The sequence below is a fragment of the Amblyraja radiata genome, chromosome 4, assembly GCF_010909765.2.
Source record: "Amblyraja radiata isolate CabotCenter1 chromosome 4, sAmbRad1.1.pri, whole genome shotgun sequence".
Lineage (NCBI taxonomy): Eukaryota > Metazoa > Chordata > Chondrichthyes > Rajiformes > Rajidae > Amblyraja > Amblyraja radiata.
The window spans coordinates 67,157,251-67,173,500 of record NC_045959.1 but is presented as its reverse complement, the minus strand read 5'-3'; the positions used below and the strand labels follow the sequence as shown (position 1 = coordinate 67,173,500).

At 43.8% G+C, this 16,250-nt stretch overlaps 1 protein-coding gene across 6 annotated transcripts in view; it reads left to right on the top strand.

Annotated features, from left to right (window-relative positions):
* The window catches only part of nol4 (nucleolar protein 4), a 186,869-nt gene that overhangs the window by 72,950 nt on the left and 97,669 nt on the right, over positions 1 to 16,250 (top strand). The window lies entirely within an intron of this gene.

The following is a 16,250-nucleotide window of genomic DNA, read 5'->3' as shown; positions in this document are numbered from 1 at the left end:
ATTACTTGAACAGTAACTAATTTCTTAACTTAAGCAATCCTGTGAAAGAACATATTTAAAATTTTATAAAATGCTGCAGAAAATTACAGATAAAAAGGGGAATTGTCAGGAGCATTCCTCTGTGCATCTGGTAAACATACATTTAAAGTTAATCTGTTTCTCATCTCTAACTTTAGCATAACCATATAAAAGATCGACACATGCTGATATTCAACAATAACAATAATTCCTCTTATAACGTAGCACGTATTAAACATTCCATCACCTAGTTGAAACATCGATTGAATATTTTCTCAGCATTTTAAGAGATGTGATATCAACCGATCAGCTGACATTCCCGCTCTAGTACTCAAAATGCCAAATGTGATGATAGGAAATGCGATGATAGGAATATATGTTTTGTTTCTGTTTACAGTTCATTGCATATATAACAGTTGAAACTGAGTGACAATACTGCATTAATCTTGAAAGCAATAAGACTTTTTGAAAAGTATGTGCAATCTTACCAAGAGTATTTAAAAATAAATTTCTTATTGGATTAATTAATGGATGGGGATCTCAAACTGTTTGTGGCTGCTGTAACTTTATACTTGATGTAGCTTGAAAAACCTTTTAATTGGGGCAGAATCTAAAGGCTAACATCATAGCTTAAAAACTAAGCAGGAATCTGTTTGGATTCAAAAAATGTCAGATCAAAGGAGATAAAATTGTTTATGATGACATCTCATATTTACCTTATACTGAAGAAGGGTCTCGACCCGAAATGTCACCTATTCCTTTTTTCCAGAAATGCTGTCTGACCCGCTGAGTTACTCCAGCATTTTATGTCTATCACAAATAATTCATTTGGGTTAATGATTTGGCAAATAATGGGTCAGGAAATTTAGTTGCCTGCAACGTCTTCACTATACTAAATGAATTTCAGTTAATATTTATGTTTTGCTACAGCGGATTTAGCAGGTATTTTTGTTTTGTACTTAAATTGAACTCTGTGAATCTTTTTAAATAAAAGATCAGAAAATGCTGAAAGTATTGAACAGGCAAGGCAGCATTTGTTTGTGAGAAACAGAGTAATCGTTTTAGTTTAGAGCTCAGGAAATTAGAGAATTGAAAGTAGAACATTCAGTGCCAGAGTAAGAAAAAGAGGAGAAGAAAGGGTAAGAAAGAATGCCAGGGTAAGAAAGGAAGAGAAGAAAAATTGGTATTTAATAAAGTAAAAGACAGTTTTAGTTAAAAGCAAAATGTGGCTGAAAATATGAGAAACTAAAGATGTGACACGGGTGCTGTAAATGATAATTGCAAAATCCTTGCTAATGTTCTCTGTCTGAAAAAAGGATGCAAGCAACCTGAAAAGAAATGAAAGCATTGATCACAATTTAAACTTGTTAAAATCACAGTTGAAATGGTCTGTTAAGAGCCTAACTGTAAAGGAATTATTGTTCCTTGGGCTTCATTGTAACTTTGGGTACTAGGGGACATGGAAGAGAGAATGAAGAGAATAAAAATGTAGGCAGTAAATGTAGTCTGTAGAATTGAATGATATATAGCTGTATCTGATATCAACTGTGCTTAGGGCCCTGAATCATGATTTAAAAAAAATTAAGGGCAGGTGTGTCATTTCCTGTACTAGCATGAGGAAGTGCCATGGATAAAAAAAAACTATAACTGGGGTAGGTTACATAAGTGCAGTGTCTGTGATGGAAGTAAGTATAGTTTCAAGTTGTTGGTGCAGATACCATCAAAATTGGTGGAAACGTGGACAATGAGAAAGGTTGCCTAAGGTTGCAAAAGGATCTGGACATGGGACAAGGAATGGTCGATTTAAACAAATATTTTGATTTGATTTTAAACAAATTTTAAAGCTTTGGGTTTTGATATAAAATATGTAATACAAAAATGAGTCTGATGAAGGGAAATGAGCTGCATATTTGCATTAATGTAATTGGAATTTGTGTTTCATTATCAGTCATCTGATTAAGTGTTTCCCATCTACATTTGCTGTGCACCCATTTTTGGTGTGCTTTGGTGTGTCCAATCTGGTTCCCACGGAAAAATTGTGAAGTGTGGAACTCCTCATTGGAGCTCATCGTATATTGAGCACTTACCGATACTCTCTACTACGTAGCATTCAGAGATGTAGGGCAACCACATAGCAGCAGCACATGCTTTGGATGCTGTGGAGGTAACAGCGAGTACAGGTGAGAGGGAGATAGGTCCCATATTCACTCAAAAGGACACATGTGTCCTGGTTAATGAGGTACATGCCAGGAGGAATGTTCTGCATACCATTCAGGAAACCCTCCAGGTCTATCATGAATGGACCTGCTGGCAAGAGCAGGTTACAGTTACTTTCTCCAGGATTGCTTGAAATATATGTTGTGTTCCTGTCAGTAAAATCAAGATGGCCTGTGCACCACAGTTTAAGGATGCAGAATGGAAAACATTACAGAAAATGTATTTAATGCAGAAGTCTGAGTTGCTTAAGCAAAATATTATTCAACAATACAACAACAATACAATACAACAATACAATATTTATTGTCATTTGAGCCTCAGTGAGGCTCAAACGAAATTCCGTTTCCACAGCCATACAAACAAAGACAATTTCCTACAGATATACACACAATTTAATTCACACAAACATCCATCACAGTGAACCCACTGTGATGGAAGGCAAAGTCTTTTCTCTCCCCTGTTCTCCATTTCTCTCCCGATGTCCAAGCCCCAGGCGGGCGGTAATAAGTCCCACGGCCATTTTAGGTCGTGCCGGGCGATTTACGGCCCCACTCCCGGTCTAAAAGTCACAATGTTGGAGCCCCCGGCGGGCACTGTAATGTCCCACGGCCATGAAGCCGCGCCGGGCGATGTATGGCCCCGCTCCGGGTCGTTCTAACCCCGCGACACGGGCTGGAGAAGTCGCGTTGCGGGAGCTCCGGGAAGCGGTCTCGCCACCCGGACCCGCGAGCTCTCGATGTCTCAGTCCACCGGACCTGCGGCTGCGTTGCTGGAGCCTCCGAGCCCCAGGAGTCGAGTCGCAGGAGCGAGTCACCACAGCTCCCCACGCTCCGAGGCCGGCCAACCAGATGGTAAGTCCGCAGCTCCGCAGTCTCCCGAGCTCCCGGGTCGTTCAGGCTGGAGGCCGCTCCACTGTGCTAGGCCCCAACGACAACAGAGACCCAACAGGGAAAAGGTCGGGTCTCCCGGACAGGGAAGAGATTTTAAACAGTTTCCCCCTTCCCCCCCCCCCCCCCGCCCCCCACATATACACATATAAAACCAGTATTAAAAAACACCAACACTACATTTAATTAGACAAAAAAAAAAAAAAAGACAGACAGGCTGTAGGGGCCGCTGCAACGGGTGAGTCGCGCCGCCAACTCAATAGGAAACATAGAGATGTTGCAGAAAGGTAATAAAGTAATCAGAACAGAGATTCATTCATTCATTCATGTGCTCATTCCTGTGCAGTGGGCTGTGAAAGGTCTTTATGAGTCATCTGGGGTTTCTTGGCTGATTATTGATTGCTCTAATTTACATTGGTATGGATGGAACCATATATTGTGGAAATACTGATATAATTTGGTGTGCCTAGAGAATATCAGATGTGCCAATGTGAATAGTGCTTGGAGATGCCCAGTCCAATTATGCATTTTCTGCAGTTTCATTGGGAAATGATCTCCAGGACAATCTACTCTGGCTAAAATAGAAATTAGATTATGTAGCACCTAAGAGACTGCACCACACAATGCAACTTCAAGGATCCGGAGTCTGAATCCCCAAATTAAAATAATTAGTTCAACCTAACACATGATTTTGAGAGACAAAGTAACAGAAAGAAAAACTAAATCCATATTTTGTGCACTTCTATTCTAAGGAGTGAACCCATATTTATAAACTCAAATACTCAGTCAAAGGTTTGGCAGCAAATACTGTAAAACATAATACATTGCTGTTTTAATTGCCCATCTTGTAGGATGAGATTGAAGAGTCTATCTGCTGTTTTAGGAAAATATTAGGTTTCCTTTGTTTGCTTCATAGAAAATGCTGGGATTCGATAAACAATTTACACCTACTTATTTCCACATATGGTATTCATGGAGTTATACAGCATGGAAACAGCCACTTTAATCCAACGTCAATGCTGACCTAGGTGGCTTTCTGAGCTATACCCATTTTTCCTGCGTTTGGCCCATGTTCTTCTAAACCTTTCCTAATCATATACCTATCAAATGTGTTTTAGATATTGTAATTCGGCCTTTCTTTACCACTTCTTCTGGTAGCTTGTTCCATATACCCATCACTCTTTATATGAAAACTTAGGTCCCCTTGAAGTCTTTTCCCTCTCACCATAAACCTATGCTCTCTAGAATTAGATTCCCTGAAGGGCCTGTCCCACTTAAGCGACTTTTTAGGTGAGTGCAGGAGACTCTGCACTTGCCACATGTTCGCTGGTGGTCTCTGGTGCGTCACCTTCATGGTCACGAGGGGTTCCCGTATTCTGGGAAATAGTCGCAGCCTCAGTATGGTCGACGCAAAATTTTCACCATGTTGAAAATTGGTCGCCATGGAAATAATCAATAATCCTGTAGTCGTAGGCGCAGTTGTAGTGGGGTTGCCATGTAGTTGTAGATAGTCGAGGTAGTCGTAGGTAGTTTTAGTTAATCGCCTTTGCTGACCGGTCATTTTCATTGGCTCATTGGGGAACAAAAAACGTAAGCAGGAGTTTTCAGAACCAAGGATAACCGACCGGTAATGTTAAATATCCGCCAAACTTCACAGCTGTGTATCTCAGCCTTATTAAAAGTTGTCTGGCTACTTAAAAGTTGTCTCCACTCCTTCTCCACCCCCTTCTTCCGTCCCCCCCTCTCCTCCCCTCTTTTAAAGGACTTACCGTAGATTGTGCTAGCAATCTAAATTACAGCGCCAATCTTCCTGTTCATCGCAGGGTGCGCCTGTATCACCTTGCCTTTGCACCATGTGAATTTCAGACAGCGCTCCTCCCCCGCTTGTCCAGGCCCGTGTGTGTGCGTGTGTGTGCGTGCGTGTGTGCGTGCGTGTGCGTGTGCGTGTGCGTGCGCGCGCGCGTGCGTGCGTGCGTGCGTGTGTGTGTGTGTGTTCCACTCTGACAGTCGCAGTTCTAGTCCCTGGTTTTCCAGGCGACTGCCGCAGTCGCCGGCAGTCCGCTGAAAAACCGCCTAAGTGGGACAGACCCATGAGACTGTGAGTATCTATCCTATCGATGTCCCACATGATTTTATAAACCCCCACATGGTCTCCCTTTAGTCTCCTTTGCTCTCTTGAAAATAGTCCCAGCCTATTCAGTCTCTCCATCAAGCCCTCCATACCCAGGACATCCGTGTGAATCTTTTCTGCACCTTCGCTAACTTTATCACATCCTGCTTATAGCATGGTGATCAGAACTGCGCACAGTATTCCATTATGGTGTCACCAATGTCTTGTACAGCTGTAGCATGTCATGCCAATTTGTGTACTCAGTGCCCCAGAAGAGAAGGAAAGCATGTCATGGACCTTCTTCATGATCCTGTCTAACTGTCGCCACTTTCAGGCAACGTTGTACTTGTACCTTCAGGTGGCTCTCTGTTCTACAACACTCTCCTGGAACACTCCCTGCTTCTTCCAAAAATGCATCATTTTGTACTTGTCTGAATTAAATTCCATCAACCATTCAGATCAGTCATCTGATTAAATGTTTGCTTTCTTGATTTGCTGTGCACCTATTTTTGGTGTGCTAAAATGTGATTGCATAGAATGCCCAATCTGGTTCCCACTGAAAAAAAACTATTTTCTGCATTGTTCTAGATCTGGTCATAATCTTAGACAAACGTTTCCATTGTTCAGTTTGGCACCAATTCTGTTGTCATCTAGACAAACTTATTAATCATGCACCCTACATTCTCATCCAAATTGTTAATGTGTACGACCAGCAACAGAGGAACATTTATGTTTTTATATTGCTGAAAGAAAATAAAGAGCAATGAAATAAGTAAAACTGATTTCTTAGACAATCCTATGGGATTGGGGTTATTTACTTCTATTTTGATTTTGTTGATTCTTCAGTAGCTAATGTGGGAAGCACAGATACTTCCACAGATTGGGTAATAGGTAGCCAATGGAGCAGGTTGGTGGGTAGTTTCTGAGATGGTCCACTCCTTCCACCACTTATGCAGAGCCTTATTATCTTAAAGATGTATGGCTTTTATGGTTCTTAATAACATCCCAAATATTCCTGTCCACTTTGAGTGATCATGGGTCAAAGATTCTCAAGAAACAATGATGAAGTTACATTTCGTTAGCTGTTTCTTAGCACATTCGTGCATCTTTTTCTCTCTCTACCTGGAAATCTCTTCCCATGACAGCTCAGAATAGAGAGTCTATTTCTAGAATCTGGTAAAAGATGTGCCCTGCAGAGTGTGGCCAACTGAGTGGTAACTTGGGCTTCAATACTGGGAATATTAGTCTGGAGAGGACAATGATATTGGTTTACTGTCCCTCCAGAGAATTTGTAGGATTTTGCGACAACACTGTTGGTGGTATTTGTTGGTGCCTGCTGCAGATAGGGTAATGTTGAATACCAGCCTGCTTACCATTCCATGTCTAGAGTGAGCATGTTTTTGCACCATCTGACATTTTCATACAAATTATAAGATGTATATTACCATATCATGACAATATTGTGCCCTTACAAAGGTAGAAGTGCCTAAACAACACTGGATATTTGTGAAGAAAAAGGGGTGAAAGATGGTGAAAGATGGTGATGTGGGTGATCTTGTGCACCCAAAGGCAATGGGTCTCAGACAGGATGTACATAAACAAACGTTATTGAGACAAAGCAGGAAACAGTGATTTGGATAAAAAATCAAGCCAATTGTAGGAAAGTGAAGATTAGCTACTAGTATAGTAGTAATACCTGTAATCAGACAGATCTGATTAACATTGTACCTACTTGTATTATTTATAGTATGAAGCACCCAGATAGCATCAGTTAGAATATTATCATTTACAAATAACATCAATGTGATTGAAGGAAGGATAACATTCAGGAGAACTCAAATGAGATAAGGCAACTCTATAATTGTAAGGGAAATTGGAAGTTCAATTTCAGTCTGAAGAAGGGTTTCGGCCCGAAACGTTGCCTATTTCCTTCGCTCCATAGATGCTGCCACACCTGCTGAGTTTCTCCAGCATTTTTGGCTACATTGGAAGTCCAAGAGTAGATTCCAGTAAAATTAGCTATATTGATGCTCAACATACAGGAAGATATTGTCTGTTTAAATTATACAGGTAGGTTAGGTAGGTTTTAGGGAGTTAAGTTGCGATATGAAGGAAATGTGGAAAAATTAGGGATATATAAAGGGGCAGAAATGGGGGAGATTACAGACAGAAATTAGTGGAAGGTTTCACTGAACTATCAAAATCAAAGATTTTCTGTACTGGGAACCAGCATGTGCAGGAATGATGGGTGAATCAGGAAGTTACGAATGATATTTGCACAGATGTGCAAACTTGTAATCAGTACCTTAATCTACACACCATTTATAAACGACAGACTCAGCCTTTAAAACTTGCATGTTCTGTCAAGTTGTGCAGCCAAGTTCCGAAATAGAGAAAGAAATCTTAAGAGATAATTTTACGGAAATCACTCTGACCCGAGTGGGAGGAGAGTTAGAAGTGAGTCAGAGGGGGAAAACAGTTGAAAAGGAGTAGCTAAGCACAGGCAGACTTAGTTCAGAGCTCCTGTGGATTTTGAAGAAACAGTAACAAAGAGAAGCAGGAAAAAGCACTGATTAGCTTTAGCCCGAGTGGGAGGAGAGTTAGAAGTGTCAGAGGGGGAAACCAGTTGAAAAGGAGAGGCAAAGTACAGGCAGACTTAACTCAGAGCTCCCGTGGATTTTGAAGAAACAGCAACAAAGAGAAGCAGGAAAAAGCACTGATTGGCTCTAGCCCGAGTGGGAGGAGAGTTCGAAGTGAGTCAGAGGGGGGAAACAGTTTAAACTGAGGAATTTGGTTTGTAAAATGGTAAATTAGGCAATTTATCAGGCAATATAAGCAAAACGGCTCTGAGGGAGCAGCCTTGTGAGGGAAGTGCCTTGTGAGTAAAGTGTGAGTCTTTGGCTCAAGAGTCTTGTGAGTAAAGTGTGAGTCTTTGGCTCAAGAGTCTTCGGCGAGGAGGCTGAGGAGAGGAGAGGAGACTACGCATAAAGCTCGAGAGGAAGGAGCGTGGTGAACATATGTCGGGGCAGATGAGACAGTGTGAGGCTTGCAGAATGTGGGAGCCCAGGGACACAGATGGAGCCTCTGGCTGCTACAACTGTGGCAAGTGCGTCCAGCTTCAGCTCCTGAAGGACCGTGTTGGGGCACTGGAGAAGCAGCTGGATGACCTAAGGGTCATCCGGGAAAACAAGAGTTTCCTGGACAGGACCTACAGTGAGGTAGTCACGCTGAGGTTACTTGAAGAACCAAGGTGTGTGACGGAGAGATAGGGTGGAAATCGTGGAGTGCAGAAGATTCAGGTGGAGGTGCCTAATGAAAACAGGTACGCCCTCTTGGGAACTGTCCGGGGAGGCAAGGTTTCCAGTCTGAGCGGCGGACACGTCGGTGGCTCCAATCCTGGAGATGGGACTCGACCGGCGAGACCGACGTCGGGCAGAGCCCTAGTGGTGGTTGACTCCATTGACCGAGGAGTGGACAGGCGATTCTGTGGCGGCAGACGAGATGCAAGGATGGTCTGTTGCCTCCCTGGTGCCAGGGTTCAGGATGTCACGAGCCGAATTCTGAACATTCTCGAGAGAGAGAGAAGGTGAACAGCAGGCAGTAGTTGTGCACGTAGGCACAAACGACATCGGGAAGAAGAGGAAGGAGGTTCTCCAACATGACTTCAGAGAGTTGGGAAGTAGACTGAAATGCCGGACTTCTAGGGTGGTTATCTCTGGATTGCTTCCAGTACCACGTGCTAGTGAGGACAGGAACAGGGAGATAGGGGATCTGAATGTGTGGCTGAGGGGCTGGTGCAGGGAGCAAGGATTTAGATTTATAGACCACTGGGATCTCTTCTGGGGTAGGGGCGACCTGTACAAAAGGAACGGGTTACACCTTACCTGGAGGGGGACCGACATTCTGGCAGGCAGGTTTGCTAGGGCTGCATTTGTGGGTTTAAACTAAATAGTGGGGGGGGAGGGATTGACAAAGTGGGAGTATAATGGAGTTGAAGGGGAAGTGGCTACAGGAAAAATTACAAAAGACTCTCGAATTAATGGGAAGGAAAGCTTGAGAATGGACACCAGATTAAGGTCAGGGCCAATTGCGAGGGGGGAAGTGAATACGGAGGTCAAAGTACTGTGTATGTATGCGCGAAGTATAAGGAATAAAGTGGACGAGCTTGAGGCTCAGTTAGAAACTGGCAAGTATGATGTTGTGGGAATTAACTGAGACATGGCTGCAAGAGGGCCAGGGCTGGGAACTGAATATTCAAAGGTATACCTCCTATCGAAAAGACAGACAGGTGGGCAGAGGGGGTGGGGTTGCCCTGTTGGTGAGGAATGAAATTCAGTCCCTTGCAAGGGGTGACATTGAAACAGGAGATGTGGAGTCAGTATGGATAGAACTAAGGAATTGCAAGGGTAAAAAGACCCTAATGGGACTAATCTACAGGCCCCCAAACAGTAGCCTGGACAAAGGGTGCAAGTTGAATCGGGAGTTAAAATTGGCATGTAGTAAAAGTAATGCTGTGGTTGTTATGGGAGATTTCAACATGCAGACAGACTGGGAAAATCAGGTTGGTACTGGACCCCACGAAAGGGACTTTGTAGTGTGTCTTTGTGATGGATTCTTAGTGCAGCTTGTATTGGAGCCTACCAGGGAGAAGGCAATTCTGGATTTAATGTTATGTAATGAACCGGATTTGATAAAGGACCTCGAGGTTAATGAGCCATTAGGAGGCAGTGACCATAACATGGTCAGGTTTAATCTACAATTGGAAAGGGAGAAGAGTAGATCGGACGTGTCAGTGTTGCAGTTGAATAAAGGGGACAATGGGGCCATGAGGGAGGAGCTGGCCATAGTTGACTGGAAAGATACACTAGCAGGGATGACAGTGGAACAAAAATGCAGGAGTTTCTGGAAATAATACAGAAGGTGCAGAATCAGTTCATTCCTAGGAGGAAGAAAGATTCCAAGGGGTGAAAGGGACCATGGCTGACAAGGGACGTCAGGGACAGTATAAAATTTAAAGTGAAGAAGTACAACGTAGCAAAGATGAGCGGGAAGCAAGAGGATTGGGTAATGTTTAAAGAACAACAGAAGATAACCAAAAAGACAATACGGGGAGAAAAGATGAGTTACGAAGGTAAGCTAGCCAAGAATATAAAGCAGGATAGTAAAAGCTTCTTTAGGTATGTGAAGAGGAAAAAATTAGTTAAGACCAAAATTGGACCCTTGAAGACTGAAAAAGGTGAATTTATTATGGGGACCAAGAAATGGCAGATGAGTTGAACAGTTACTTTGGATCTGTCTTCACTAAGGAGGATACAAACAATCTTCCTGATACAGTAGTGGCCAGAGGATCTGGGGTGACAGAGGAACTGAAGGAAATTAGGCAGGAAATGGTGTTGGATAGACTGATGGGACTGAAGGCTGATAAATCCCCAGGGCCAGATGGTCTGCATCCCAGGGTACTTAAGGAAGTGGCTCTAGAAATCGTGGATGCATTGGTGATAATTTTCCAATGTTCTAAAGACTCAGGATCAGTTTCTGTGGATTGGAGGGTAGCTAATGTTATCCCACTTTTTAAGAAAGGCGGGAGAGAGAAAACAGGGAATTATAGACCAGTTGGCCTGACATCGGTGGTGGGGAAGGTGCTGGAGTCAATTATAAAAGATGAGATAGCCGCACATTTGGATAGAAGTAACAGGATCGGTCCGAGTCAGCATGGATTTACGAAGGGGAAATCATGCTTGACTAATCTTTTGGAATTTTTGAAGATGTAACTAGGAAAATGGACAAGGGAGAGCCTGTGGATGTAGTGTACCTGGAATTTCAGAAAGCATTTGATAAGGTCCCACATAGGAGATTAGTGGGCAAAATTAGGGCACATGGTATTGGGGGTAGAGTGCTGACATGGATAGAGAAGAGGTTGGCAGACAGGAAACAAAGAGTAGGGATTAACGGGTCCCTTTCAGAATGGCAGGCTGTGACTAGTGGGGTACCGCAAGGTTCGATGCTGGGAACGCAGCTATTTACAATATATATCAATGATTTGGATGAAGGGATTCAAAGTAACATTAGCAAATTTGCAGATGACACAAAGCTGGGTGGCAGTGTGAACTATGAGGAGGCTGCTATGAGAATGCAGGGTGACTTGGACAGGTTGGGGGAGTGGGCAGATGCATGGCAGATGAGGTTTAAAGCGGATAAATGTGAGGTTATCCACTTTGGTAGCAAAAACAGGAAGGCAGATTACTATCTAAATGGCGTCAAGTTGGGAAAAGGGGAAGTACAATGGGATCTGGTGGTCCTTGTACATCAGTCTATGAAAGTAAGCATGCAGGTACAGCAGGCAGTGAAGAAAGCGAATGGCATGTTGGCCTTTATAACAAGAGGGATCGAACATAGGAGCAAAGAGGTCCTTCTGCAGTTGTACAGAGCCCTAGTGAGACCACACCTGGAGTATTGTGTACAGTTTTGGTCCCCTAATTTGAGGAAGGACATTCTTGCTATTGAGGGAGTGTAGCATAGGTTTACAAGGTTAATTCCCGGGATGGCGGGACTGTCATATGTTTAGAGAATGGAGCAGCTGGGCTTGTATTCTCTGGAGTTTAGAAGGATGACAGGGTATCTCATTGAAACATATAAGATTGTAAGGGCTTGGACACGCTAGAGGCAGGAAAGCTGGAGGCAGGTTCTCTGGATGCTTTCAAGAGAGAACTAGATAGCTCTCTTAAAAATAGCGGAGTCAGGGGATATGGGGAGAAGGCAGGAACAGGGTACTGATTTGGGATGATCAGCCATGATCACATTAAATGGCGGTGCTGGCTCGAAGGGTCAAATGGCCTACTCCTGCACCTATTGTCTATTGTCTATTGTCAGACCCAACAAAGTGGTGGAGTAACTCATTGGGTCTTTGAGTCTGAAGAGGTTTCGGGTCGGATCTGAAGGAGGGTCTCGACTCGAAACGTTACCCATCCTTTTTCTCCAAAGATGCTACCTGACCCGCTGAGTTACTCCAGCACTTTGTATTTATCTTCAATATATATCAGCATCTGCATTTCCATTCTACACCCCTTAAAGACCAGTCTGCTTGTCTTTGTTCAGTGCCACAAGAGGTGGGGAGATATTAAATTAATATGTCTTATCCATTTTTACTGAGGACAAGATTATGATTACGACAAGATTAAGAAATAGCGGAATTAGGGGATATGGGGAGAAGGCAGGAACGGGGTACTGATTGGGGATGATCAGCCATGATCATATTTTATATCGAAGTCACGTGAGTGACTACGTGAAGAGCCCGCCAGTCCGCAGGCGTGTCAATACGCGAGACGCATGGGGCGAGTCGGAGCAGTTCGCAACTGCTCTGGCAGGTAAGTAATTTTACTTTCAGCGTGCCGCTGCAACAGCGGGCCCGGAATAGCTGATGGAGGCGGCCGGTCTTGGTCCGCCGTGGAGGCTCCATTAGGAGCTAGATTCGATTTGCGGCTGCCGCCATTGGAGCTCCATACGGGAGCAGGCGACCGGATTTTAGGCCACCGTGGAAACTCCATTAGGAGTTGGGGCTGCCGGCGCGGCTAGGGAGATCGCTTCCAAAGATAACAGCAGCCGGTGTTAGCCGCGGCCAGGGCAGCGAACGCTAGGTAGCTCAGCTGCCATAGCGCCCATAAATTTTTAAACATAGATGCTGCCTCAGCAGCATACGCTGGAGACCAGCATATAGTGTGTGCTCTATTTGAAGGGGCATTTCAATATACTACACATCGTTCTTTAATTAAATTCAAAATCTGAAGAACTGATTGAGGTAGTTATAAATAGAGTTGGCAATTTTAATAGCGGTTGCTGTTCGGTCACGTTTGTGACTATCGCAGCAGATAGGACATTTATTATCATACACCATATGGTGTAGTAAAATTTGACTTGCCATTACGGCACAGAATGGGGCTCCACTGGAGCGGGCGGCTGTTCGGAGGAACTCCATTGAGGCTCCAGAAAAGAGCTCCTGGCTTGGGAAGCCTTTTTTCAGCTGTGTCTATTAGTCACCTGTGGAGCAATACCTAGCGCAGGGTTGCGTCATGATAATTTCCGCTCAGTAGAGGGGACTGTTGGAGATCTTTCATAAGAGACCCCAACCATGTGGATATCGACAAAGCAGTCAAATCTTTGATCCAATGGGGCTATGCTTCTGTTTAAATCATATGAACTAACTCTGTTTCGCATACCGGAGGCTTTACAGACGGCTCCAGTAATTTGCCTGTGACAACACCTGGCAGGGTTGCAGCATTTCTCCCACTGTCTAGCGGACTATCAGGAAGAGGTGACCGATTATAATGCCGGCTCATCCGAGTCATATGGGGGCCAGAGGTCTAAGGAAACAACACCTGGTACAGGGTTGCGCTCTATTTCCTCCCTGAAATACTCCGTTGAGGCTCCAGAAGGGAGCAAGGACTCGGAGTCACTAGCAGGTGCAACCTGTCTGGTAAGTATAATAAACAATGATGTTACCGACAGAGCACCGATCTGCACAGCTAGTCCCGATTCGGCTCCTAGAGGGAGCTGCTTGACAACCCCGAGTCGGGGCAAAGTCAAAGCCAAGTCTGTGGGACAAGTCCTGTCGGACGATTTGGGTCAAGGGGATTCTGTCCCCACATCTATGGCAGATGTGCAATGGAAAGGAAGGACATTAACTATTAACGCAATGGAAAGGAAGGACATTAGCTATTAACGCAATGGAAAGGAAGGGCATTAGCTTGGAGGATGTGGAATCGATATGGGTAGAGCTGCGAAACACTAAGGGGCAGAACACGCTAGTGGGTGTTGTGTTCAGGCCACCTAACAGTAGTAGTGGAGTTCAAACAGGAAATTAGAAATGCGTGCAACAAAGGTAAAACAGTTATAATGGGTGACTTCAATCTACATATAGATTGGGTGAATCAAATTGGCAGGGGTGCTGAGGAAGAGGATTTCTTGGAATGTATTCGGGATAGTTTTCTAAACCAACATGTAGAGGAACCAACGAAAGAGCAGGCTATTCTAGACTGGGTATTGAGCAATGAGGATGGGTTAGTTAGCAGTCTTGTTGTGCGTGGCCCCTTGGGCAAGAGTGACCATAATATGGTTGAGTTCTTCATTAGGATGGAGAGTGACATTGTTAATTCAGAAACAAGGGTTCTGAACTTAAAGAAAGGTAACTTTGAGGGTATGAGACGTGGATTGGCCAAGATTGACTGGCAATTGATTCTTAAAGGGTTGACGGTGGATATGCAATGGAAGGCATTTAAAGACTGCATGGATGAACTACAACAATTGTTCATCCCAGTTTGTCAAAAGAATAAATCAGGGAAGGTAGTGCATCCGTGGATAACAAGGGAAATCAGGGATAGTATCAAAACAAAAGATGAAGCGTACAAATTAGCCAGAAAAAGCAGCCTACCAGAGGACTGGGAGAAATCCGGAGTCCAGCAGAGGAGGGCAAAGGGCTTAATTAGGAAAGGGAAAATAGATTATGAATGAAAACTGGCAGGGAACATAAAAACTGACTGCAAATGTTTTTATAGATATGTGAAGAGAAAGAGATTAGTTAAAACAAATGTAGGTCCCTTGCAGTCAGAAACAGGTGAATTGATCAAGGGGAACAAGGACATGGCAGACCAATTGAATAACTACTTTGGTTCCGTCTTCACTAAGGAAGACATAAATAATGTGCCGGAAATAGCAGGGGACCGCGGGTCAAATGAGATGGAGGAACTGAGTGAAATCCAGGTTAGCCGGGAAGTGGTGTTAGGTAAATTGAATGGATTAAAGGCCGATAAATTCCCAGGGCCAGATAGGCTGCATCCCAGAGTACTTAAGGAAGTAGCCCCAGAAATAGTGGATGCATTAGTGATAATTTTTCAAAACTCTTTAGATTCTGGAGTAGTTCCTGAAGCTTGGAGGGTAGCTAATGTAACCCCACTTTTTAAAAAGGGAGGAGAGAGAAAACGGGGAATTACAGACCAGTTAGTCTAACATCGGTAATGGGGAAACTGCTAGAGTCAGTTATTAAAGATGGGATAGCAGCACATTTGGAAAGTGGTGAAATCATTGGACAAAGTCAGCATGGATTTACGAAAGGTAAATCATGTCTGACGAATCTTATAGAATTTTTCAAGGATGTAACTAGTAGAGTGGATAAGGGAGAACCAGTGGATGTGTTATATCTGGACTTTCAGAAGGCTTTCAACAAGGTCCCACATAAGAGATTAGTATACAAACCTAAAACACACGGTATTGGGGGTTCAGTATTGATGTGGATAGAGAACTGGCTGGCAAACAGGAAGCAAAGAGTAGGAGTAAACGGGTCCTTTTCAGAATGGCAGGCAGTGACTAGTGGGGTACCGCAAGGCTCAGTGCTGGGACCCCAGCTATTTACAATATATATTAATGATTTGGACGAGGGAATTGAATGCAACATCTCCAAGTTTGCGGATGACACGAAGCTGGGGGGCAGTGTTAGCTGTGAGGAGGATGCTAGGAGGCTGCAAGGTGATTTGGATAGGCTGGGTGAGTGGGTAAATGCATGGCAGATGCAGTATAATGTGGATAAATGTGAGGTTATCCACTTTGGTGGCAAACACAGGAAAGTAGACTATTATCTAAATGGTGGCCGATTAGGAAAAGGGGAGATGCAACGAGACCTGGGTGTCATGGTACACCATTCATTGAAAGTAGGCATGCAGGTGCAGCAGGCAGTGAAGAAAGCGAATGGTATGTTAGCATTCATAGCAAAAGGATTTGAGTATAGGAGCAGGGAGGTTCTACTGCAGTTGTACAGGGTCTTGGTGAGACCACACCTGGAGTATTGCGTACAGTTTTGGTCTCCAAATCTGAGGAAAGACATTCTTGCCATAGAGGAGTACAGAGAAGGTTCACCAGACTGATTTCTGGGATGTCAGGACTTTCATATGAAGAAAGACTGGATAGACTCGGCTTGTACTCGCTAGAATTTAAAAGATTGAGGGGGAATCTTATAGAAACTTACAAAATTC